Raw genomic sequence first — 19392 nt, forward strand, 5'->3', positions numbered from 1 at the left:
ATCCAGCTACCATGCCTCTGGGTTAAATACTGCTAAGTATGATCTCACCTTGACTTACAAAAGGACAAAAGCGGAACTATAGTGGATCAGAGGAAGGATCCATCTAGTTCATCATTCAGTTTACACAGTGGCCAACCAGGTTCCAGTGAAAAGCTCATAAGCAGAACATAAGTGCATTCAGGCTTTCCTGCTCATGTTCTTCAGCAACTGGTGTACATAGACATACTACTTCTGTTGCTGAAGGCAACGTATAGCTGCTTTGACTACTGGGTACTGTTAGTGGTATTCTTCCTGAATTTGTCTAATCTTCTTTTAAAGCCATCCAAGTTGGTGTCCATGAATGCATCTTATGATACTCACAGCAACAATAAACAGATAAAACTGGTTTAGCTATTATTAAGAACCTACAACAATTAGCTTTAAAAGTTGAATGTTTAAAATTCCCAATAAGATTATAAACATTGGTGACTAGCATGAGATCATTAGTAGCTACAAATCAGTGTTCTACACTAGGAATGCATGAAGAATTTGTTTTTGGGATGAACTTGGCTCCCTGTATTCTGCTCCACTTTGATATGAACATGAGTCTAAGTCCTGAACTGAGGTCTGCATGCTGAGTAAGCAACACCCCTCCTCTGCACTGTATGCAGCAGCCTTTGTTTGGGCTTCTGCCTGTGATGCTGAAGGTTTCTGATTGCATAACTTCCACAAACTTGTACAGCTCCACAAGCATTCACAGACTTGCTCTTGACTTGGCTCACTTTCCAAGACAGGGCAGGCATGAGAGGAAGTCGGCGGGTGCTAGAGGGATGGATTCTGCATAGCTTTTATGCACCCCTACCCTAGACCACACTTCCCATCTTAGTAATTTCAGGATGTTTTTGATCTACCACTACCACCATCTCTAACCATTGATCATGCTGGCTAGGGCTGATGGGAGTTTGTGATCCAAAACACTTGGAGGTTCCCAGGTTATGCAAGGCAATTCTAAGCACCCTGCCTTTTCACCTGCTTCAGCTTACAGACAGCAACTTCTACAACATTTGCCAGCTGCATGGCTTCACTGGTGGTGATGGAAGGATAAACATAGCTCAACTTCATCAGGATTCTCTGATTTCAGTTCACCTAATTTCCATCGCCAATTGCCACCCATTATTGTCCAAATAGTACACCTGTTTTTAAAGTGCATACTCAACTGCATACCTTTGTTCCTTGACCAAAGCACTTTTCCTCATATGTGCTTTTTAAATAGTGCACATTTGACTAATGTGCACATTTTTAATATACTTCTAAAAATATGCTTATATTCACATTTGAGGATATCCATGGGGCAGAATTGATCTTTAAGGTCATCCAAGTTGTATCTTACTTGTCTAGAAGGATACATTGGTGGGCCAAATTTTCTATCATTGTGCTAGGATGACTAATTTAGAGGTATTCTTATGGGTTTGCTGATCATGTGATATCATGGTAGATCTATGTTGCTGTAGTTACAAGAACAGGTGGTGTATACTGTAGGAGATAGTATGTTGACTGGATCTCAGGAGATTCAGGTTCTAGTCCCAGCTTGGTCACTGGGAGACTTTGGGTAAGTTACTGACTCTCACCCTCACCTACTTCACATAAATGTTGATGTGAAGATGAAGAAGAACCTGATAAGTCACCTTGAGTTGCTTGCAAGAGGAAGAGAGCCAAGATACAAAGGTAATGTAATGATAGGAATAATAATCTAATCAACAGAAGTATGCATTAGCCCCCGACCTTCTGCAGCATTCCAAAGCCTTATCAACATTCCTGGAACTTTTCCATACTGCTGCTTCCAGAAACAAAATGGATGTTGGGGTGAAAGTTAGGGTTAGCCTCAGTAGGAAGCAACACACGCTATGCCCAAATTTGGAATGACCAGCAGTTGGGGAGTGTATTGTGAATTTTCACAACTGAACCTTGCCTCCTTCCCCTGTTTCATAGGCAGGGGAAGGACTCTTTGGGCTGGCTTATACAATCACCACAGTCCACATGGCTTATTTAAGGTATTGAGGGTTTTACTAAAGATAGATAGCCATTTTGAATATCAGTCCACATGCTTGGAGTTTGTCGGGTCTGTGGTATTGCCAAAATTTGAGTGCCACAGTTGTATTGAGGGTTAAGCCCCCAACCAATCTCTGCTTCCCAGATCTGGATAACACAAAAAAACATAGTCTAGGCTTGGATAGGCAACCAGGTGCCAATGTGTCCTAGAGCAAATCATGACTTAAATAAGCCATAGCACACCACAGTGATCATGCAAACCAGATCTATCTTATCTATCAGATTGATCTTGAGAGATTTCAGCATGCACACAGGCCTAGGAGCTAGATGCAAGATTGACTAAAGACACCCATAAATCTTTTTGCATGCATTGCATCACTTTTGCTGAATGCAAGTCTTTCCAGAGTGCATGTATGTATTTTGTTATCATGTATCATGGGTATTTTATAATGTGCTGCGCATACACATGTGAACTACCTTTGACTGCATAAGAACCAACTTTTCAAAGTGCTCAATTTTGTATTATTAACTAATCTTGAAGAGACCAGAGATCTCTTCAAGAAAATTGGAGATATGAAGGGAACATTTCATGCAAAAATGGGCATGATAAAGGACCAGAATGGCAGGGACCTAACAGAGGCAGAAGAGATTAAGAAGAGGTGGCAAGATTACACAGAGGAACTATACAAGAAAGAGCTTAATGTCCCTGACAACCACAATGGGGTAGTCACTGACCTCAAGCCAGACATCCTGGAATGTGAAGTCAAATGGGCCTTAGGAAGTCTGAGCATGAACAAAGCTAGCGGAGGCGACACTATTCTAAATCAAATATCTTCAGAAAGCTGCATATACTTACTTCTTTAGCTTATATCTGAAAAATGAATGAAAAGGTTGTGTGTCACTCAAGATGTCCAGATTCTTCCTCATATAAAAACCTGTCAGAATTTCTTAGATAAGTTTGATTCAGCAGGGTAATTTTCCCTTTTCCCCCAGTTTATCATAATCTGAATAATAAAAGCTAGTTAGTGTATCCTTTAAATCCAAGCATTATAGGTCCTTCTTTAGGTTTATTCTTTTAAAAAAGCTTTCTTTTCATTCTATTGTTTTCAGGCTAATGCTGTTTGTTAAGTATCTATCTATGCTTGGAGATCAGCTAGGATTGCATGAGATGTAACTGGATGGAAATTTATCTGCTGCCACTTTGTGCTGAAGCCACCTACATTTATTTTAGCATCACATGTACACCTTCATGTTAAATAGAAAATAAAGGTGTTTCCCCTAATGTGAATAAGGAGGAGGAAGAGGAGGAGGGAGAAGAAGAGGACCATGATGAAGGCAACAATTCATTGACCAGAGAGGCAGAAAGAAGGCACAGGGACTGGGGAGGAGAAGAGAAGAGAAATCTGAGCTACTAAAACTGGTTGAGAGAGCTGGACCTAATGACAATAAGATACTGTTTGGAACAGACCCAGATAAAACAGAGTCTGCTTAGGTTAACTAGAAGCATTTATTCACAGTTTTAATATGACATAACATGACAAGCCATAGAGGTTTGGTTTGGTTTGGTTTGGTTTTACCATGGCTGCTATGTCTTGTCATCTGAATGCTATTTCATATAGCTATCATGCTATTTCAGTGTGGTCTGTCTGGTCTTTGGAAACCAAGAACAGTAGCTTGTTCAATGGATTCTCTGTACAACACTGACTTTTTGTATCATCTGATCCCAGGTAGGAAGCCAAGAACAAAATTACTGTTTGGCAAGAAAAGCCACTCTCAGAGAGCACCACAGCTGTTGCAGTTTTGCAAAACTCTCAGAGGGATCCCCAGTCTGCCTGCTCCTGACCCAGAAATCTTTTTGGGGACAGGGGCTGTGCAATCAGCTGGGTGTCAGTGCCCTGAATTATCAGCTTCCCTGTCCTCTCTGGGGTTCTACAGGACATGAGCCCTGTTTGTGCATCAGAGACTGCTTGACAGCAGTGGCCATCTGAACTTGGCTGGTAATTTAGAAGAGATGCTTCATTCCTCCCTGCAGTGTCTCCTGGGACACCACCTGGAGGACGTAGAGGATAAGAGGTGGGAGGACAGAGGAGAGTAACCATGATGAGCCTAACCATCTGTGTTAAAAGACTGAAATGTACATATGCAGAGTGGCTTAGCATTATATGTGGACCCAGCCTATTGGTCAAAGGGGTATGGACATACTGTTTTGATGGTTCCCCTTTCCACTCACAGTGCAGGGTGTTGCCACTCCATAAAGTTTAAATGCAGGTTGTAACTAATAATCATGTATACAGTAAGGTATGTCTGTGCAAACCTATTCTTAAATGAGAGAAATCACCGGTCTCATGTTTGATGAAGTTAAAACATTAAGTTAAAACACCATTATTGTCCAATTAGAAAAAAAAAAGATTTGCTTCCTTTCATTTTATATTACTTGCATTCTTCCATATTCCCAGATGATTCCGTCAATGGAATCAAGAGACCTCACTAAAGAGACGTATGATATGAAGACTTGTTCTCCTTGATGTAATTGAATTACATTGTTCATAAACCCTTTCTTTCATTTTCTTCCAGAACATGAAACCTGGCCCCTGGACAATGCTGAAGTCCTTTAAAGCTAGCAATACGATAGTCCAGCAAAGAAGTAGAACCACTCTTTCATTTCAAGTTTTACTATCACTTTTTAAAATATGACTGCCCCAGAATTACACCTACATATCTTAATGTCTCTAGGAAAATGAAATAGATGATTATGAAATTATCCACTTGACAAGTCCAGCTCATGCTACATTTAAGTAACACAGACAAGAAATTGTATCTGAATCTATATGTACGTCAATCTGTCAATAGATATATCAATTAGAGTCTTTGTAGATGCCCTCTCAACCATCCAACATTTCATTTACTTATGCAGAAAATGAAATCCAAAAAATGTCATCAAATACAGGGAGGAAACACTGGGTAATGGTTGGACAGTAGCCATCAAATGAAAAGCATTATACTATCTCATGACAGCCTTCATTTTCTCTTCTCTCTTTGGAGTTGCCCTAAATGTTTGACTTCAGTGATTCAGAATGTTGGACATTCCTTGTGTGGTCTAATCTGAGAAAGTGTGGTTGTTTCATATGAACATACTTCAAGGAATTTCTTAGGGACTACAAGCCTGTTCTAACCTGAGCTCCTTGGAGGATGAATAATTAGAAGTGGTGCCAGATGATGTAGTTAAATGATTCAGAACACACATTTTAGTCAGCTCATCGATGTTTGGTGCCTTATGAATTGAACATCATTTCCCTGACAAGTAGCCTGGAATGTTAAATGAAATTTTGCCTGTGCGAAGTTTCAGCAAATGCCCACAAAAATAGCAATTTAAGGCTCAAACATCTTCTTTTCTTTCCCTCCCCACTCCCAATAAAGTTTGCAATGAGCCAGTTCTGAATGGTGCAGAAGGGAGTTTGGCCATTGCTAAAAATAATTAGTATTGTCATGACATACTTCTCTACATAGTGCATAGGTAACAATGGCATTTGCTACCACAGGATGTAGTAATGGCTACCAACTTGGATAGCTTTAAAAGTAATTAGACAGATTCATGGAGGATGCCTATGAATGGCCGCTGCTCATTCTTTCTAATATGAGAGGCTGCCTGCCTGTTCAATTGCTAGGGAACATGAGCATGAAATTGCCACTGTGTTCATGTCCTGCGGCAGGCTACCCATCAGTATTTCATTGACCACTGTGAAAGCATAATGCTAGAATAGACAGGGCATTGGTTTGATCCAGCATGGTTCTTCTATGTTGCTATGCTCTTACAGACTTAAAGAAAGTCACCTTAACATGAAAATAGTGACAGAAACATCATCTGAAAATGAACACTTTTACAAGGAAAGAACCGTGGAAAATATTATACTTGGAGAATCTATATAACAAAAAAGGTCTTTTTAAAAAACAAGGTTTTGGAAAAGGGATGTTTAACCATCTATAATACTTTGAAAGGACAAAAAAAATGTATTATTTCCAAAAGAATATTATTTCACCTTTTCTCTCTTCTCTAAGCAGGTTAGGTTAGAAAGTGTAGCACAGGTATAACATTTTATTTTAGAATCCTTACTGTCTATCAAATGGAATAAACTTTCTTTTCCCCTTGCCCCTCTCTGAATCTTTCATGGAGGTGTGGTGTCAAGGATGTGCTACTTTTGTAACAAATTCTAAGGATCCTAGAAAAGACTTACAGGGAATGTGCTAAGAACCTCCCACATTCAGGCTCTGTGAATATATTGGCTATACTTTATATGCTATGTAAGTGTGGGTGAGATTGAAGTGGCACACAAAACATGAGTTTCTAATGTTCATGAAAACTCATGCATATTCCTGTCAGAAAAAATGTCAAAACTTTTGGGAGGCTTTGAAAAACATACTAATTAGAAAACTTTCAATTATTTTTCAGTTTCACTGGTTGAGGTTTTTCCACCTCGCACTGTCCAAAGGCAAGCATGTGTGTCTGTGTGCACATGTTGAAAAAAATCATGATTATGGTCCGAAAGTTTGACTTTCAATATATAAAAACATCATAGTCTACAAAAGAGGTACCTCAAAGGGTGTCACAAAGAAGGCAAAGACCTATTCTCACTCATCCCAGATTGTAGGACATGTAACAACAAATTTTAGTACATCAGGTGCAGGCTAAGGACAAGGAAGAACTTCCTAACTGTCTGAGCAATATCACAGTTAGACCAGTTGCCAAGAGAGGTTGTGTGCACTTCCACACTAGAGACATTTAAGAAGAAACTAGACAATTATATGAGTGGGATGGTGTAACTGGTATCCAGCAGCGGGTTGGACTAGATGGCCTTCTTGGCTCGTTCCAACACCACAATGATTCTGTGACAGTATCAGAAGGTTTCTGTTAGGCAATTACATGCCCAGAAAAGGGTAAAATTGGCTTTTTCATGGGGAGGGTGTAACCAAAGACAACAGGTCTCCTTTAAGGGACACAGCAATTTCCTTTCTGTAATTGCTGCCCTCTTGCCACTGAGTCTTTAACCTTATGCAGAGCTGTATATTCCTAACCACAGTGCCATTTATATTTATCATAAAAGCACAGGGGTTGAGAACTGGTAACAGATGAGCTGCCATATTGATCAGACAGTGGTAGAGGTTTTTTTTTTAAAAGGAATACTCAATTTTCTAAGCATTCTATAATGAATAAGTAACAAGAAGAGACCTATAAACAAACAAGCCAGAGTCACTATTTTCATCTCTAGCCATGTGATTTTAACCTCACCATGCATTTTCTGCAAGAGTTGGCCCAATGGCTCTACATTGTGGTGGAGTCTCAAACTGGTTAATCCTAGTCCCTCATCAGATGATCTTCTGTAATTTTTAAATTTATTTAGTCTTCTCTGCTTGCCTATATGGGAACAACCTTCTAACATTCCCTTCCTAATTTGAATACATATTTGAGATAACCATACCAGGATGGTTTGAAATGAAAAAAAGAAAAAGAAAGAATCTTTTTTAAGGTCAATAATCTCTCCTTCCAGGTAAACCATAGTTTATGCTAGGATACTAATTCAGATTGTATTTTCCATCTCAAAAGGGAACAATTTCTTCTATGAAGCTTTGTTAGCTCTTTTGTTATAAATGTCCCTAAATGCATAAAACATCTTGACTGGGTTTACAGGCCTATGCTAGGTTTCAACATAAACTGTATTTCTAGAGGCATGTTCAGGCACAACATTTTGGACTTAGAATAATCGGTCTCTAAACCAGCCACTTGGTGAAATGCTGTGAGGATGGCTTTAAGTTATTGGTAGATTCTGTAGCATAACCAGGATATCATTAGTGAAAAGATTCAAAAGATGATATTTACCTTGAATAGTCACCCCCTGAAGATTAGCTCCAAGAATGTTAACTTTCAAATGCGACGCTCAGAGTATTTAAACAACAGAGTGTATAAACAACACTTGGAAAGCAGTGATTGTACTATATTACATTCATGGATGGAAACATAAATTCACAAATGAAGCTTGGTCGATCATTTTAATGCAGTGGATGCACTGAATTTCAAATATATTCTATAAATGGATTAAAATCTTAATGTGAGACATATTGTTTACCAGTCTGAAACTGGAAAGCCTAATCCTATGTCATTTGCCTTCAGTGCACACAAGCTGCCAACACAGGGGCACCACAGAGAGGGAGGGAAGGAGGCAGTGGCACCACTTTGATATGGCATAAGCCATTCCCAGCCTTCTTCCTTCCCCACCCCCTGACACACCCCTTCAGCCCTTCTGTAGTCAATTGCAGATATAGTTGGTGTGGTTCTTTTCATGCAGGCTGCAAGGAGATTGCAGCAGAGATTCTGCATTCAGAGAGTCAATATCTCCACCGCAGAACCTTGAAGGAACTTGGCTCTGGGACTGGATAATCATATAGATAATCATATACCTGCCTGCCCCGCACCAATAATGTCAAGAGACCATAGGACTGCACACTTAACCAACAGTGTGTTTCTTTTGGGGAGTGAAGAAGAAGAGACTTCAATGTCAAGATTCAGCAGTTCCAGGGATACCACCTCCAAAATACCACCTCCAAATGATTACCTCCATTTTTATGATCAGAACTCTAACATTATGAGTAGTTTTAATGACTGTGTCAGGCACTTCTGTTGACTTACTGACAAGTGACGTAATCAGTCTTGTGATTTAAAACTGAAAATGGGTGCTGTGACACCTTTCTGACCTTCATGTCCATGTTCAGAGGAGCTACTCTGCAGAATTGTTTAGTCCCTGAACATTAATTCTCCTTTTTCCATTAGACAAACTGGAGGACAATATATCATAGAGATTATGAGACATATTTCTCAATTTATTAATCCTAAATCAATTCTCAGAAAAAGAATACTTTGTAATAACTAGTTTACATATTGAACTAATATGATTACTGCTTAAATTGTGGATATATTCATAGACTTCTAGGTCTATGATGGTCACTTAAAAAACCTGTGAATGCTTTGTTGTTAAACAGACATCTGCTACTATAGTTGCTGCATTCTTTATAGACATATTGGTAACTATAACTGTAATATAATACCTGTGATAGTAATCCAAAGGGCAATAGCTGCTACTGCCCATAGTCTAAGAGAAAATGCTTATGCACTTGGAATACATTTTGCCTGCTATTTGTTTGCCACTTCTGATGCTACCTGTGGAAAAACTGGGTTAAAATGATACATAAATACTAAGTGAAAATTAACTTTTGTAGAGCATGGGATTATCCCATGGGAAAGGGGCCTGATCTTCCGTATGATAGGGCAGCTTTTGAATGTTATAGTTCCACACAGACTTGCAACTACATTGAAATATTTCCCAATGGCTTCTCTAAGGCTTGTAGCACTGTAAGGGTCCAAGGGTACAATCCTTTGTATGCTTAGACAGAAAAAAGCCCAACAGCTCCCAATATTCTTCAGGCAGAGAGAAACAGGAACCACAGTGTTTAAGGGAAAGAGCAGGCAATAGTAAAAACTAATCTCTTAACTTCCCTTTCTGCAAGTTCTCTTTAGGGAAATAGTTCAATCTGTAACTAATTTCCTTTGCTTGTTTAGCTCACTTTTAGTCTACAGTGTTAGGCTTTTAACAACAGAATAATTAATATATCTGTAAAAGAGGTCCTGGCTAGGTTAATTTGTAAAATGCTTCAAAGAATTGCCTGCTCCAAATAATGAAGGGTACCCAAAAATCAGGTGGCTTAAAATCAAATGCTGTCTAAGAAGTAGGATGGCTGGTGGATTCTGTAATCAGCAAGAGCGAGGGCATTCCAGAACTAAAACAGAAGTACTAATACTACATAAATAGTATAAACAACATAAACCAGATTTTCACTACAACAAATCTCATGCCAAAAAACTAGGACCTGCAGCCATATGAACAGCTGGTCCTGTGCAACTTTGATACATCTGCTTCAACACATTAGTGTTTCTACTAAGCAATATATTGGAAACCATCCATAGAAATATTGGGGTTGTCCTCCATTCTAATGAAGGTCAGTCTATTAAAAGTGAGCTGAGTGATCACTCTGCGTTAGAGAAGAAATGAAAAAGGGAAAACATTCTCAAATTCTATTAGGTTGAATTTTGTTATACAAATTTGCATTTCTTAGAAGATTCTAGATTGACTCCATATGACTTGATGTTCTGTTCTTTTATAGTCCTCTTACTTCTGAATTGAATGCTTTCTTTAAAAATTAGAAAAAGAAAAAAGAAAAGGCAGGTGGGAGGGCAAGGTCATTATTCTATCCTACCTGTCAGGTCATGGATATGGCCAGTCAATTCTTAACAGAATTGTGAAGAGAACACAGTTTTATTTTTTAAAGTCTTCATGAAAACATTAAAATTGAATTTGGAAACATTCTAAATTGGAAATTCTATCTGATTGTTGATATTTCAATTTTCCTTTCTCCCATTTTAATTTCACCCTATTATTAATCTAGCCCTATTATTTTCTGCTTGAAATGTTCATACCACACTACTCATTTGTTTCATTTTTCATTACATTTGTTGTTGCTCTTCTGTGCCATCAGTTCATCCCCAAGTTATGGTAACCCTATGAATGAAAATGCTCCATAATGTCCTATCCATGTCAGACCTGCTCAGATCATTAAATTGTTGTTATTAGTCATGAAGTCGTGTCTGACCCATAGCGACCCCATGGACAACATTCCTCCAGGCCCTCCTGACCTCCACCATCCCCTAGAATCCGCTTAAGCTCACACCAACTGCTTCAGTGACTCCATTTAGCCACTTCATCCTCTGCCGTCCCCTTCTTGTTTTGCCATCTATTGTTCCCAGCATTAGGCTCTTCTCCAGGGAGTCCTTCCTTCTCATTAGGTGGCCAAAGTATTTGAGTTTCATCTCATCTTCAGCATCTGGCCTTCTAAAGAGCAGTCAGGCTTGAGGGTCAGGGTTGATCATTCAATCTCGCCCCCCAAATAAAGGAGGAGCTAAGAAGAAATTTAGAACTTTACTATTAATAATGAAGAAATGAAGAGATAGTGAAACATTTCACATACTTTGACTCAGTCATCAATGCAAAGGGATCCTGCAGCCAAGAAATTACAAGAGACTTGGAAGGGCAGCAATGAGTCAGTGCCATCCTGGCCCTGGAGAGCATGCCAAGAATAACTGCCTCTTTCATTCCCAGCAATAACAGACTTTTCCTATTCTAAAACCCCTGGTGAAAAAATGGCTGGAAAACACAGGAGAGGCTTTAGAGGATGACAATATCATGAAAGGACCCTGCAAACTTATGCAACTGAGAGATTGTGAGTGCACAGTACATGCATCATATATGGGAACTTGATTGACAGTAATACAGAGCAGCTCTAAGAAGAAAACTATCACTGGGAAGTAATAGTTCTCTCTCAAGTTTTCTTAGCATTTCCCCCATCTGTAATCTTTCATCTCCTCTTGGAAGTCCATTGCATATTTGGAGCGCAACTAAAACTCTGGCTTGAATCTTAATTTATTTTTGTGAGCAGAACCAGGTTCACATCCATGAAATTCGTTTTCCTGCCTCTCTTTGCTCTGCAGCCCACAACAACCTCTGGAAATATGATTCAGTGTTTCTGATGTTCTGTGGGGACTGCAGATGGAGAGGGTTGAACAAAGTATCTGCTCTAACCTGTGTTGAAGAGCAACATAGAATCCAACACCACTCCCTGTCACACTCTCTATCTCTGAACGTAAGAGTCACCATTGCAAAATTGCAAAGTACCATATGTAAAAGGGAGGGAATTTTTCCTCGGTGAGGTTCCTTGCTGCTGCACTTACTGTTATGAAGGAAGGGTTCTGTGCTGTAGTGGATTCAGGTACTACAACTGTATTGTGCACATAGAAGGCTGCACAAAATGTGCCCGTACTTCTGTCCCTTCCCATGTCATCACTGGTCCTGTTCCCAGGAATGGAGTTGCTGCTGTAAAGATGACCTGCAGCACTATGACTTCCTCCCATGGGGCCCAGCTATTCTGACATTACCTTCACGGCACGACAATCACAACTGCGTGTCTCCTTCCCCAATCATGATCAGCATTAAGGCTCTGTGCTGCACTAGTTTTGGCTTTTGGACTGCAAAGTGAAGCACAGAATAATGTGAACACTATTAAAAATGATTTTTTGGTTATGAATAAAGGTCAGTTTGTTCATGCCTGCCTTGTAGGCAAAGCACATTTTTTCTTAACTTGTTCACCAACTATAATGAATTAGCCCCAGAGGGTTCAGACAATGCAGCTGGATGACACATTATGAGAATAATAGTAATAGTATGAAAGTGTATGCCATTTTCAGTGATAGCCCTTGTATTATACCATATATGTTAGTTTTCACATATTCCAATCACAAGATCTCCTTGCTTCTGTTGGATGGCTGTTCCAGAACAGTATAGAGTTCTGAAAAATATTTCTGTGGTTGGCTATCAGAAGCGTGACATGAGTGAGTTAATCTAGGGCTAAATAGCAGGCACTTAATACCTGCAGCACTGTAGCTTGACTGGTAGCAGTTTGCTTCAGAATATTGTGTTGGTTGGGCCATGAGGATTTATCTACTATACCTGCAACAGCTCTCATCATCATATGCTGCAAAGAAGCATCATGCATAATGGTTTCAGGATGTGGATAAGAGGCAGAGAATGAATGCTGCTTCATACCTGAGATGCTACACCAGGAGCACACACAGAGATGTGTGCATCTTATATGTGAGAACAGTGTCTATTTTTCCCCATATGTGAGTGAAGCAAACACATTCAGGAAGAAAATAACACATTTAGGGTTCAGACAGTGTCCCCAAATTAATTTAAATCAATTTAATTATGTTCAAAGGGGAAACAAAAAGATGAATCCAATTTTAATCTACCTTTTGGGGAACAGCAAATGGAGAGAATTAAAAAGCAGGCCTTGACTGCCTGCCAAGGATAGATAAAGCTCACTCTCTGTAGAATGATTAAGTAGGACTTATAAATCTGTAGGGAGTCACCAGGGTGTGTGTGTGTGTGTGTGTGTGTGTGTGTTTCCCAAAAAAATAAAAAAGCAAGTGAGCCTCTTAATCAAATGAAATGAAATTAAAGAGGCTTCTGGCTGGCTGGCAGAAAGTGCTGATATTGGGGTGGGGGGTGTTGTTTATGCCCTCAAGTGACAACACCACATGATTATTGCAAGAAGCTGGAGGTCCAGCAGGGTCTTTCAAAGAAGTAATACAATTTTAACTAGTATGCTAACCAACAAAGAGGAAGACCCCATTATTCTAGTGTGCATGACATTACCACTACCTAAAATACAAAACAAAACCAAGGGAGCAATAATATTTATTCCCAAAAGCAGAGAGTCATTTTATTTTCTTTTATTCAAACTAATGAAGGGAGTCAGGGTGAAATTTCTTCATTTCCAAAACTTGTTCCCAGATTGGTATTTTTCAGTCAGTTCTGTGAAATATGACTGGGGAGATTAGATCATGTCAAGCAATGACTTTTGGTACCCCCTAAAATGATTTTCCACTGTTCAATGTGCTGGTTAATCTTGCGTCAATTTCCTGAAAAGAAATTTGAATAAGAGCAGAAATTCTTTGCTTCCTAGAGAAAAAAATCTGCCTTGTATGGGTGCACATTGACAGTTGTGCTGGCTTCAATAGGAATGTCACTATTTGTGAAATTAACTTGCTATAAAGTTGTGAGCTGCAGAGTAAGTAAACAGTCTGGTTATATAGGATGATGCTATTTAAATGTGCATTTCAACTTCTGCATTCAATATATATACATTTCATTAAAGTCTCCTCTTTCCAGCTTGATGCCAGAGTGAAGTTCACAAGCCAAGAGTGAAGCCAACAGCCTTTCCACTGCCACCATGTCTCCCGAATGAATGCCAATGAGCATAAAGATTCAATCATATCTATAAAAGTTAGTGTGCCATAGTGGTTAGAATGTTGGACTGGCACTCAGGAGGTCTGGCTCTAATCCCAAGACAGCCTTGAACCCCTGGGTGACTTTGGGCAAGTTATTGCTAACCAATTTCAAAGAGTTGTGAGGATAAAATGGAGAGGAAAAAGAAGACCATGTCACTTGCCTTGTGTTCCTTCCAACAGGAAATAACTTAAATGTAATTTAAAATACGATTAATGAAGTATATTGAAATAAAAATAAAGATTCATTCAGCTGGGTTCAGAATAGCTACTTATAGATTGACAAAATACAGCACCAAAAAGAGGACAAATTTTTGTGTAAAAATTAGCATATGTTTTCTCTTTCTCTCTGTATGTATACACACAGAGGAGAGCAGAGGAGAGGAGGAGAGGTAGGTTCCAGGATCTGCCTACCTTTGATTGAAGTACTCCACTCACAGAAACATCTTTTCCCCATACTACATTTTACCACATTTAGCAGGTTCTCCCAACCCTCCTTGTAGCATTTTCAGGAGTTTGGGAGGAGTTGCTGGAAGAGGGAGGGGAGGAGAATTTCACTTCCTTTAGTCCAACCACATGTGCCTAAACTGGCTCAAACCCTTCAAAATAATTGCTTTTAGGTCATTTCATCAAAATGGGGATTATGGTGATCAGCTGACCTGTGGACTTGTTCAGTCTGCTCTTAAGCTAAATCTTAATAGGCAATTTCGAGGTCTCTTTTTTCCTCTTTTGACAGTTATTTTTCTATGAATTAGATGTGGGCTGGACAGTTTCCCTGTGCAATGGTCACATACACTTGTACAGGGGAAACAGGTACAGGAGATATATGTACAGAAGATACATTGAAGGCAGAGTCATCTTTTTCCCATCCTTTTTTATGCATACTTTGCTTGCTAAACATCTTAGGCTACCTGAGCATAGGCCTTTGTTGAAAATGAAACTGGATGCAGAGACATTTATAATTATTATTTTTTTTAGCTATTGAATATTTGTTCTCTAATGGTTTGGCTGCAGTCTAATGCATATTTCTGCATCCTTGGACCAATTGTCATGAGTAAACATTTGCTTGTCTAGCTTGTTCCCATTTCCTATTTGCCAGCTTCAGTCCTTTGCTAGTAGTCCTCATGGGGTTTGGAATTCATGTTTGCCTTTGCAAATGCATGTTTTGAATCCTACAGCAGAAAATGTAGCTTGGGGGCAAGAATATAGAAACATGAACCAGACATGAAAGGTTTTAACATACCATGCTGCTCCTACAGCTTTTCCCCTCTTCTGTTCTTTGTTGCAAAAGCAGAATCAAGTCTTTAAACAATGGTGTTGTGTTACTGGTACATGAGTTAGCTCTAAATCTACAACAGGCTGCCTGTGGCCACGCCTGTATCCACAGCACTTCTCTTGGCACCTGCCAGGTCCCTTGGCACTCCTGATTTTATTTTTAAATTAAAAATAAAAATAATAATAAAATAAACAAATCTTGAAGATTAACATGGTGCAAAAGTGGCATGCAAGACTCCAAAGCCCCTGAAAGGGAGTATGTCTCCTATGCCACCACTCTGTCTTTGTGGAGTGTTTTGTGCCAACGCGGTCCATTGTTAGCACGGCAGGGAGCTAGCACTTGGAGCATCAGACAGGTGAAGGGAGCTTCCTTCTGTTTGCTCCACTGAGCTGCTCTGCTCTGCTCTGAAAATTAGGGTCTTCCACTTACCTTAGGAGGTGATGGCTTCCTGCGCTGCCAGCAGTAGGTGCTGCTTGGTCCATAGGCAGCATTGAATCCTGCCTGATATCTCCCAGGATTCCGCTCAGTTAATTTTGAAATGTGCCCAGCACCAAAAGAAAAGCAATGCTTCTGGGGAGCAGCCTGGAGGATCGGGGTGGGGAGAGGGAGAAAATGAGGGGGGGGGGTTCCAGGTTTCATTTGTGTTCACAAATGTTTTGATTGTTTTTGTGGTTGTGTGTCCTGTTTCAGCATGTGTTTGCTGTTTTTTTGTGAATGATTGGTTTCATTGCGTTGTATGCAGAGTACTCTATCTGGTTCAAGAGCGATAGCTATGTTTGTCTGATGCAACAAAAAGTATGAGTCTTCCAACACCTTAAGGACTAGCAGATATATTCTGATCTGCAAAATCTTAGAGTTTAATGTTCTGTATGTTTCTCTGAGTATCACCAATTTGGCTCATATGAAATGTGTATTTACCTGTGATTTGGGATGGCACGTAAGTGATTTGGCATTTGGGGTTCAGATGTACCTCTGTTTTGTACTCAGTTCTTAAGCATGTCACTTAGCTCTCAGCTGCATCCATTTCCTTTTGTAAAATTGCTGTTGGAGCAACTATTCAGGTGACTGACTTGGGTGACTGACTATTCTTTTGACCACATGAGTTTGCCTTCTGGGTAATGGGTTTCCTATTACTGGTGATGACCACCATGACAATCATTTTGGGAAGTGCCCACAGCACCCTTTCAACTGTGAACTGTGCCTACTAAATCCCCAAAAGGTTGTGGAACCCTACATTAACACTACATATATGGCTCGTATTCTGAACAGCAGTGGAGCCGTTCATTGTGGCAGATACTTCCCTGAACCTACAGAAAAATAACATTAGCCATTTCCATTGCACTCTGAGCATCTATGCCTGACAGAGAACTTGTTGTTCAGACTTAATTGCATAATATTTGAAATGATTAGTTGGTCCAATAAAAAAGTTCAAAGGCTTGCTTGCACAATATTTGAAATGATTAGTTGGCCCGATAAAAATGGTATTTCATTTATTCAAGGTTATCCTTGATCTTACAGAATGTAAATGGATGAGTCAGTTGAAAGTAAGCAGCAATATTTTCAGTCCACCTGAACATTTTTTAACCTGTCCTAGTTGCATTTCTTAATGAATATTTAGAATCTCATATAAGAGGATTAATGAGGTGCTGTTGAATTGATTAAATGGCAAACATTAAGAGCTGCATTCAGCATGAGAGGTGTAATTTATGTCAGCAGTCTGACTGGTTAATTTTATTTCTGGAGTAGCCTGTTTCTTTCATGTCTTTTTATGGACGCTTTTTATGTACTGTGTGCTGGGAATCTACTACATGCCTGAATATCTGTTGTTGCTTGAGAAGAAATACAGAAAGTTTCTTAAACTAAACTGCAGAAATGAAAAACACCCTTGGAATCATCATTGCATGCAATCTTAAGCTTACTGATAACAGCTGAAAATGAAAACAGCTGATTTCAAAAAAGTCACAGATGCCCGGGTCTATCAAAAGATGCAGTATCTCTAACTATATCCCCTTTTCATATTAGTTGTCCTCTGCTTGCAGAACACCTATGAGAATCCTTCATCCTCTTGTGCTGAACTTTTCAAGAAAAAGGAGTCCCTAAGTGACTAAAGGATCAGACCATCATTTCTCAGGAGTGGAAGAAAATCATTTCTCAGGAGTGGGACTTGTTTACTCATCCAAGTTTCCTAAATCAGCATTTTCATATTGCCTCAGAATTAAGGAAGGGCTCTGTGGTATTACTCTATGTTGTTTTTCTGACTATTTTGAGCCACTGTATTTGCATGCATGTATGTATTTATGGGCATGAAACAATAATCCCTCAGCTGTTATATAACATATTGAGAGATTACATTTAAAGGGTGGTTTCATGACTCTTCTTCTCTTCAAGGCTACAGATGGTTGCTTGTGCCTATTTTTTAAATTGTTGATTAGCAATATCATTATTTTTATCTTGCATTTATATCCCACCTTTTTATCCCACCTTTTCCTCTTACAAGGAACCCAGGGCAGCTGATACAGTCCTCTTCCACTCCATCTTATCTCCACAACAAGAACAGATGTGTTAGGCTAAGAGTGAGGCACTGGCCTAAAGCGACCCAAATCACTGCATGGTCAAGGGAGCACTAGATCCAAGATCCAGTGCTCTATCCAACAGATCCTATGTCTCCAACCAACACACCACACTGGGTCTTATTACAGCATACAAAAAAAATACATGCCAATCTCTCTCTCTCTCTCTCTCTCTCTGTGTGTGTGTGTGTGTGTGGGTAACTACTCATAGTAAAATGACACAGACAGATACTGCCATAAAATAACCAGGATAAATACACATGTTCCATCTGCTGAATTGACACTCATCATTTCAGTTCTGCTTTATAAACAAAAGGAAACAAATGAACTACTGAGAAGATTGATTACACTATACTAACATAAACAATGAGTAAGTCTATGCATCTTCTTCATGTTCATCATTGCAGAAACTAATAAAATGATTTTCATACTTTTTATTTCCTCCAAGCTGAACATTATATAGACTTTATGCAATAGAGGTTTATCTCAAATCAGGTCAGGGAAAGGTTGTGCCACTTTCTTTTCCCAGTATACAGCAATTGACATTTTAGCTGCTGTGTTTGTTTGTTTGTTTGTTTGTTTGGAAAATTTCTATGCCACCCCATTTGCCGAAGCCTCGGGGCGGCTCACAAATAAATCAATTAAAATACTATACATTAACAATATAAAACAAATTAACAATATAAAATAAGTCGCCCTGGCCAAAGAATAAAATAAATAAATACTATTAACAGTTAAAATGACGTTTGAATAAAAAGGTCTTCGCCTGGCACCATCATTATTTGTTTTTTGGCGCCAGGCGGACCTCTCTGGGCAGCGCATTCCATAGATTGGGCACCACCGCAAAGAAAGCCCTCCTCCAAGTACTTACCCTCCTAATTTCCTTCATGAACGGTTCCCGGAGAAGGGCCTCTCCCGCTGATCTCGGGGCGGGCGGGAAAATATGGACGTAAATGCTCCGTCAGGGTGATGAGGCCTCGAGGGACCAGCAGGACCCCCAGCCTGGGATGTCAGGTGGCAAGGGGGCCGCTACAGGAGAGGCGAGGGCCAGGGCACGGCCACCCACCAACACCAGGAAGGTACAGTGGTGGGTGATTGTTGTTGGGGACTCCTTGCTGAGGGGCACTGAGGGGGCAGTGTGCCGCCCCAACCTGGAGACAAGGGAGGTTTGCTGCCTGCCGGGCACACGCATCCAGCATGTGAAGGAAAGAGTGGAGTGTCTTGTTCACTCCGGGGGTCACCAGCCACTCCTGGTGATCCATGTGGGCACAAACGATGTGGCCAGACAGGGTGTGGTTGGGGCCACCAGGGACTTTGAGGCCTTGGGGAAGAAACTCAGGGAGCTGAAGACCCAAGTGGCCTTCTCATCAATCTTACCTGTCCAAGGAATTGGGCCAGGAAGGGACAGGAGGGCCTCCGAGGTGAACGACTGGCTTAGGGTGTGGTGCCAGAAGGAACACTTCGGGTTCCTCGACCACGGCACTCGTTTTCTTGCCAATGGACTTCTGGCAAGGGATGGGTTACACATCACGAGGATGGGGAAAAGGTCCTTTGGAGATGCTCTAGCGAGCTTC

General features: G+C 40.1%; 1 long non-coding RNA gene across 1 annotated transcript; it reads right to left on the reverse strand.

Moving 5' to 3' along the window:
- Positions 1–2689: 2689 nt before the first annotated feature.
- LOC123020300 lies at positions 2690–12194 on the reverse strand. The gene is made up of 4 exons (XR_006414045.1): positions 12184–12194; positions 7061–7065; positions 4199–4203; positions 2690–2847 (listed from the first exon to the last, which is right to left on the reverse strand). It is a non-coding gene; the product is annotated as an uncharacterized LOC123020300 (long non-coding RNA).
- Positions 12195–19392: the final 7198 nt, after the last annotated feature.

Source organism: Varanus komodoensis, unplaced genomic scaffold (genome assembly GCF_004798865.1).
Source record: "Varanus komodoensis strain SLA01 unplaced genomic scaffold, ASM479886v1 scaffold14_1, whole genome shotgun sequence".
NCBI lineage: Eukaryota > Metazoa > Chordata > Lepidosauria > Squamata > Varanidae > Varanus > Varanus komodoensis.